The sequence below is a fragment of the Pleurodeles waltl genome, chromosome 3_1 (assembly GCF_031143425.1).
Source record: "Pleurodeles waltl isolate 20211129_DDA chromosome 3_1, aPleWal1.hap1.20221129, whole genome shotgun sequence".
Lineage (NCBI taxonomy): Eukaryota > Metazoa > Chordata > Amphibia > Caudata > Salamandridae > Pleurodeles > Pleurodeles waltl.
The window spans coordinates 961611118-961619699 of NC_090440.1; positions in this window are offsets into that span (position 1 = coordinate 961611118).

Genomic DNA, 8582 nt, shown 5'->3' on the forward strand with positions numbered 1-8582 from the left:
AGTGACCAATATTTCTTTGCAAGGACACTCAAAAGCCTGCCATCCATGGATTCTGTCAGTGTTTTGATCTGTTCACCATCAACATTGCGTGCAGCAGCAACCACAGCCTCCCAGACACTGTTCAGAGAGGTGTACTGTTTTCCCTCCTTGTAAATCTCACATTTGATGATGGACCACAGGTTCTCAATGGGGTTCAGATCAGGTGAACAAGGAGGCCATGTCATTAGATTTCCTTCTTTTATACCCTTTTTTGCCAGCCACGCTGTGGAGTACTTGGACGCGTGTGATGGAGCATTGTCCTGCATGAAAATCATGTTTTTCTTGAAGGATGCAGACTTCTTCCTGTACCACTGCTTGAAGAAGGTGTCTTCCAGGAACTGGCAGTAGGACTGGGAGTTGAGCTTGACTCCATCCTCAACCCGAAAAGGCCCCACAAGCTCATCTTTGATGATACCAGCCCAAACCAGTACTCCACCTCCACCTTGCTGGCGTCTGAGTCGGACTGGAGCTCTCTGCCCTTTACCAATCCAGCCACGGGCCCATCCATCTGGCCCATCAAGACTCACTCTCATTTCATCAGTCCATAAAACCTTAGAAAAATCAGTCTTGAGATATTTCTTGGCCCAGTCTTGACGTTTCAGCTTGTGTGTCTTGTTCAGTGGTGGTCGTCTTTCAGCCTTTCTTACCTTGGCCATGTCTCTGAGTATTGCACACCTTTTGCTTTTGGGCACTCCAGTGATGTTGCAGCTCTGAAATATGGCCAAACTGGTGGCAAGTGGCATTGTGGCAGCTGCACGCTTGACTTTTCTCAGTTCATGGGCAGTTATTTTGCGCCTTGGTTTTTCCACACGCTTCTTGCGACCCTGTTGACTATTTTGAATGAAACGCTTGATTGTTCGATGATCACGCTTCAGAAGCTTTGCAATTTTAAGAGTGCTGCATCCCTCTGCAAGATATCTCACTATTTTTGACTTTTCTGAGCCTGTCAAGTCCTTCTTTTGACCCATTTTGCCAAAGGAAAAGAAGTTGCCTAATAATTATGCACACCTGATATAGGGTGTTGATGTCATTAGACCACACCCCTTCTCATTACAGAGATGCACATCACCTAATATGCTTAATTGGTAGTAGGCTTTCGAGCCTATACAGCTTGGAGTAAGACAACATGCATAAAGAGGATGATGTGGTCAAAATACTCATTTGCCTAATAATTCTGCACTCCCTGTATATGTCCTTAATCAATATGAGAGATCAATTGTGAATGTGAATGCATTAGCCAAATACCTTCATAATGCCACTTTTACTGCAGGAGGGAATCCAACACACTTTAGGGTCTGAAGTATGTCACACTGTACATACCATTGCGTGCACTGGCCTCTGCCACTTCAGTTATGATTTTGCATTGTCACTGACAAATGATACCATAGCACTCATTACATGAGTCAGACTGAAACAATGCAGTGAAGACATCAGCATCGTAGAACAGTACCTGAGAGTCACTGGAAGTATAGCCGGATTAGCTGGGTCCTGGAGTTGATATCTTCCCCCCTCTTCTTCCTCGCCATCACTCTCATCCCTCCTCTGAGGCTGCAGGGCTGGTTGGACAGCACCCTCCTCTTCCAGAAGTGGGATAGCTTTCCTCACAGCCAAGTTGTGCATCGTGCAGCAGTCCATCACTATCTTACACACCTTGTCAGGGAAATAGCACAGTGATCCTCCAGAAAGATTGGGGCAATGAAATCTTGCTTTCAGGAGTCCTATAGTGTGCTCTATCACCCTCCTAGTATGACCATGGGCCTCATTATAATTCCTCTCTGCATCTATCCTGGGATTCCTCACAGGTATCAGGAGCCATTGCATGTTGGGGTAGCCAGAATCATCCGCAAAAGTGGGCGAAAGAAGACTTGAACACACACATCTTACTTGCATAAAGCCTGCCTGTCAGCTATGTAACTGATCCAGTGTCATATACACTCACCTATGAGCCAAGATCTGTCCCCCTGTAGTTGTCCCATCATGTGTGGCACACTGCTGTTATGTTATGTAATGAATCATGGACTGGTCCTGGGAACCTTGCATTGACATGTGAAATGTATTGATCAGCAGTACACACCAATTGGACATTCATGGAGTGATAGTTCTTATGATTCCTATACACCTGTTCATTCACTCTTGGGGGTATGAGGGCTACGTGGGTTCTATCAATGGCACCTATCACATGGGGGATATTAGCAAAAGCATAGAATCCAGATTTGATGGTGGTGAGATCAGCCCTTTGGGGAAACTGGACATAAGATTGCAAGTGTAGAACGAATGCATCCAGGAAATTGGACAGGATGAGGCTGAATATTGGCTCAGATACCCCTGCAGCCATGCCCACTGTTACCAGAAATGAGCCTGTGGCCAAGAAATGGAGCACAGATAGCACCTGCACAGTTGTAGGATGGCATGCTGATTCCAATTGGCCGGCTTCAGAACAGGATCCTTTACTGCACAGAAGTAAGGGACTGTAACTCGATTAAGTCGGTAGGTAATGATGATGTGACGTTCTTCCATGGTGGCTAGATCTACCAGGGGTCTGTAAACAGATGGGGCCCTCCCTCGCCACATGGGTCTGTACCTATGGGGGATGAAGGAACACATTTTTAGTTTCGACATACACTTGCATCACATGGTGTCACTATACTTTTCTACAATGCGACACATAGGTAACGCACGCAAACAGAAAGAATGAGGTACACCATCAGGCTATTGTGTGCTGAGGTTTCTCGGTCATAATTGCATCACACTGTAGACACAACTCCAACCATGAGTACATGTGGGGATCAAAGAATCATGTCAGTAATCAATGAAGGGGAGACAGAATGGGGCCATTGAGGAGGCCCCCAGCCAGGCTATGGAGACATGTTGAAAGCAAAATGGCAGCCTCCTGCCATCCAGGTATTGTAGTGATGAAATGACTTCATTCACTGGCGTTAGTGGTCATGGCGGTAAGCGGTATTCACCGCCGTGCACCTGATCATTGGATTACATGGCTGTCAGTGGGGAACCTGGACCAATCATGACCGCTGCCGGCGGTGACGGTGCACACTGCCAGGGTATCTACTGCCATTTTGACAGAGCCTTGACACTTGACTCCTGCATTACGTGAAGGGTAGAACTCCACTGCGTGTGCTGCCGTGTCCTGACTCTGGTCCCTGAGATGGCACGTGTGACAGGTGAAAGGGCCCCGGCATTCACTGCTGAGGAGCTTGAGAAGCTGGTGGACGAGGTCCTACCTCTGTATGCAAAGTTGTATGAGCAACCAGAGGAGCAGGTGAGTTGCTATCTGTCCTGCTAAGATGTGTGTAATTGTGGCAGATGCCTGTATGCATTTTTGTACGCTGTGTGAATGCTCAGCCGTAATGTGTCTGGCATTTTCTGCTTGTTATTTGTTCATTTGAAAGTCTCCATGGGCCACGTCAGTATGAACGGGCATGGCATTTGTGTATGGGGCACCCACACTGATGTCCGTTTCTTTGCTCTGTGTGTCCCATGCAGGACAGCACCCATCAGAATGGGGGCCTGTGGCAAGCCATCCCCAAAGAAGTGCGGACCCTGGGGGTCTACAACCAGCAGAGCACCCACTGCAGGAAGCAGTGGGAGGACGTGAGACGCTGGGCCAGGAAGACCGGAGAGGCCCAGCTGGGGAAGGCCTCCCAACGAGGAAGGGGTGCCCGTCGGACCCTGACCCCCCTAATGGCTCGCATTCTGCCAGTGGCCTATCCTGATTTGGATGGGCGCTTGAAGGCAGCATAGCAGCCACAAGGGGGTGAGTACCAACACTGTTGTGATGCCACTGTGATGGGTGTAGTTGGATGGTAAGGGGTGCATGCATTGTAGTGACAGGCACTTAGACAGGTGTGTCCCTGCAGTCCTGCCCCCCTCCACGTCCTTGGGATAGTGTCATAGCTAGTTTTGGCAGGGTCTGTAGGGCTGTGAAGGGTCCCATTTTTGTAATATGGTATTCATTGTGGCCTCATGAACTTGTAGATGTATTGGTTTGGCATAGTCTCTCATGGGTTCACTTCACAAAGTGTATCGAAGTTGTGTTTCAGGATGGTAATGTAGTGTTTTCTGGGGTCATGCCTACTTGTCAGGGACACATTCATAAAGTGTGTTGTGTCTGCTGAGGTTTAGTGCTTGAGCTGGGTGGGAGTGTCTGTGTCCCAAAATGTATCTATTTTCAGGATTAGACATTCTTTTTTTTGTTTTGTTTCCCCACCCCCGTGCTCTTGTGTCCCTGTGTATATTAACATTATCTGGCAAGGGAGCTGATGCACCGGCGAGTGGGGATGCAGCAGCCCATGGTTCCAAGGAGGCAGAGTCGGCCGACACCAAGGGGACCAGTGGGTTGGAGGGCACAGGGAGTACCACGGGAAGGCAACTACCACTGGAGGTAGTAACTCTGGTATCTCCTCTGATGGCATCTCCCTGGTAGTGGCAAACCCTACTGGGCCCACCCATTCTTTGTCATCTTCTGCCACCCCCCATACCATCACCACCCTCCCAGTTGCTCCCCACTGAGTTGCCCGTGCCCGCTCACCCAGGAGGGTGGGCGTCTCCTTCGCCCCAGGTACCTCATCCCCAGCCCCAGTCAGCCCTGCTGCCCTCACAGAAGAGGCTATTGACCTCCTGAGGACCACCTCTGTAGGGCAGACAGCCATTGTGAATGCCATCCAGGGGCTAGCATCCCAGATGCAGCAATGCAAAGCATATCTGGAAGGCATTCACGGTGCCATGTCTGGCCTACAGAGATCTTTTCAGGCTCTGGCCTCCTCTTTAATGGCAGCCAATGTCCCTGGCCATTCTGTCCCCCCACCCACCACCTCTACCCCTTCCAGCACCCCACTCCCTTCACCCATCCCAAGCACACATACAGACAGCCATGCACACAGATCAACACACAAGAAGCACACTGAAAAACACAAGCACCACAATTCCTACCACAGGCATGCACACACCCGACATACAAAGGCACACACAACCTCCACCTCCCCCACTGTGTCAGCCTCCCCCTCCTCCCTGTCTGTCACCTCACCACGCACATCCACATGCACTGCACCCTCAGGCACTGCTGCTGCCCCCATTCTTACAGTTACCACAACAGCTGACATCCAGTCATGCACCCCAGACACCACACCTGCACTCACCATGTCTACATTCACAGACACTTGCAGCGCACTTACCAGACCTAAAGACACCCACAAAACTTCCATCTACACTGGCAGGCTGTTTTCTCCCACTGTGTCCACCCACCCTTCTCTCAAAACACTCAAACGTTCACACACATCCACACCACACACATCTACCATATATAAGCATAATAAAGAGGCACCTGCATCCACATCCAGCACACCTACACCTCATACGACCACTCCCTTAACCCCCACTCCCAGACCTTGCTCCACATCCTCTCCAACTGCACCTAAGAAGATTTTCCTCTCACGTGTTGACCTGTTTGAACCCTCTGGCCCACCCAGTCTTGTCCCTAAACGTTCAGATGCCCTTGCCCAGCCCACTCCTTTCTTGTCTAAGTGCACCCTTCCCATTCCCGTGCCCCTTCCTCTGGGAGGAAGAAACCCTGTGTTGCCACAGGTCCCTCTGCCACCCCCGGTCCAGGCCCACTCCCTCCTTCCAAGGGCAAGCCCAAACTCCCTCCACCTCCTAAACCTAAGCCCAAGACCCCCCCTTCAAGACCTGAGTCTCCACCCTGCCACCCACTGCCCCTGTTCCCTGAGGTGCCTGGCTGCCCCATTGATGCCTCTTCCCAGTGGAGTTTTCTTTACACATGTAGGGGGTCACGTTTGAGCTATATTTGTCCTTCAGGAACTTTACAGTGGACTGGCCAATGGCCTTATTTGAACATTCCTGTAATTTTTTTTTTTATTATTAAGTTTGAGTGCCCAGCAGTGCTGTTGACACAATACTGAGCTGTTGTGCAGTGTTTCACTGCGGGGTGTGGTGTGCACAGGTGTGTGCATTGGTGCAGGTACTTGTTGGCTTGTGTCTGGTAAGTACATCTTGTTATTGTATGTATGGCTTGGGATGGTGGGTGGGTTGGGAGTATGTTGCAGGGTTGGTGGAGTATCATGTGTAACTGTGCCCTTTCTTCCCAAGTATACTAGGCTGCGATACTTACCGTCATTGGTCACGGTCCTGGGGGAATATGGCAAGGAGAAGCACTGGCATTATTTCCAACTCTCGCTCCAAGTCTGGGTTGGCGTGTTCTGTGTACCTCCGGTGAGTGTTTCCCTTTATATTGTTCGTTTCCGCAATGGTTTGCATGGAGGTGGTTCCCACCCAGGAACTGATGGCAGTGTGGTGTTTCATTATATGGTGGGCGGGTAGGGCCTTTTCGCCAGCCTCCTCCATTGTCGGCTGGACTACAAAAATGGCAGTGTGTGGATGGACAGCTACTTGTTTCTCATTGGATTCATTATTTGGCGGTCCGGACCGCAAGCCTGTTGGCAGTAGTTACTGCCATCGCCGGCACTGCGGTGTTTCCCGCCATGTTCATAATGATCACCTAAGTGTGCTGTGAGTGTACACAGAGTAAACGTGCCTGCAATGCAGGATCCTGGGTTCTATTTTAGGAAGCTCAGGCCTTTCTAGTGAAGACATGGGGAGGAGACGAATCCTTTGGAAAGATTTGTGGCTTATTGCAATCCTGTAAGATGGAATTGACACATACTGGAGGGAAGGGAGATAATTCCTTTGCACCTCAAGAGGTTTTTCTTTGATTCAGTGGTAGATCACAAGGAAGGAGCCTAGACACATTTCAGGAGGAGACATGGGGCTGATAAGGCAATCAATGTGTTTCGATGGGAGCCTGGGATTAAGCTTTTGATGCACATATCACTGTGGTTGATATCCAGGTTTGAACTCTGGTCATTCCCATGAACTGTGTTGTGGGTCAATGAGCATTGAAGTCATGCCTGCTGTGACAGACACCTTTCCATAAGGAAAGACGAAAGAGAGAAGTGTTGACTTCAAAAGAAGAAGAGCTCCAATTTTGATGAATCAGACCTCAAATTACATGTGATGTCTGGAAAAGGACTATATGAAGGAGGCTGAATCCCCCCAAAATTGTCATCTGCCAAGCAGCCAGGCAGGCTGTGTGAGAAGGGGAAGCTCTGCAAGAATTCTGCCGGTGGCCAGGAGTGGGGTCCAAGGTCTGCTAGTATGCCTGCTGCTTGAGGGGACATCCCCCATTGAAACCAAGACCACCTACCCTGGAACACCAGAGCCTGCCTGCCAAGACCAGTGTGCCCTGCGAGGAAGAGGAAAGCATAGGACTCCCTGTGCAAGGTGTGAGGATTTGGCTGTGCACCAATCGGGCCATAGCCTGAGTGCAGGACAGAAAAAAGCTTGCTTTTTTGTGAAACTCACATGCCAGGGGAGAGCTGTCATGAACTGTGCCAAGTACCAAGTGCTGTGCGGAGGGTGCAAAGCCCATGCAGCCTTGTTTCGGTGACCCAGTATGCCAAACAGGGCTTAATCTGTGCTTTCCTAATTCTATTATTTTCTGAAATATTTGCAGTTTATTTACAGATAGATATTTACATTTTGTGGTGTGCCTAGAACAAAACCTTTCTTTCCCACCGCCAGAATTCTGAAAGATTGTCACATAAATCCTTTCACTTTGAAGGCAGTGAAACAAAAGGAAATGCTAAGCCTCCTTGGAAGACAGAGCCTTAAATTCGACCTCTGTTTTTGAATTCACAGCAAATGTGACACTAACAACAAAATGTAAAGGCCTGTTTACAGAAAGCGAGCACTTGTGGCTATGGTCAATAAGATGGACAAAGACATTCTGGACAGCCTAAAACAAATAAAGCCATTAAATAGAAAGCAAGTAAATGTAAATTGCAACCCATAAAGTGAATGGTAAGCAATGGGAAAAATGCATTCCCAGGGAAGCTTTTAAAATGTCACAAAGAAGTCTTGTCACAACCAGACAGCTGCACTATCTGGTAGGCTTCGACCTAAAAACTAGAAATACTGCACAAATCTAAACCTAAATCAGTATACAAATGAAGAAATAATTTAAAAGGTTTTTGGGGGGTTTCTAAATGATCTAAAAATGATTAATAACCACGATAGAAAAGAATATTGAGAAATGTATCCATATACTTTGTCACCTGTCCGCACTTGGACTTTCCAGTATAGCAACATTTAAATATATTGCCAATAATATTTGTATAGGTCTAGTGTTAGACAAGTCCTTTCGCTTTTAGTAAAATTTTATACATAATATACTGAAGTATACTGGCTTGCAGTAAGTTTTGCTCACCAGTTGATCTGCTGCTATGTCGTTCATATTTTAATTTCGTCCACTACAACATACAGCATGCGCCAACGAGTCAGTCCCCTTGAGATAACTTCACTGTGCGCTACAGCATTCTGCTCTTTGAAAGGGAACATATCTACATACAAAGTTGTTACCTTCAGTGGAAGGGGCTAAGTAAGCAATGTCTACTTCTTAATCTAAAAACAAAGCCTGCCTTTAACTAATTTCTACTTTGTATAAATACTATTGA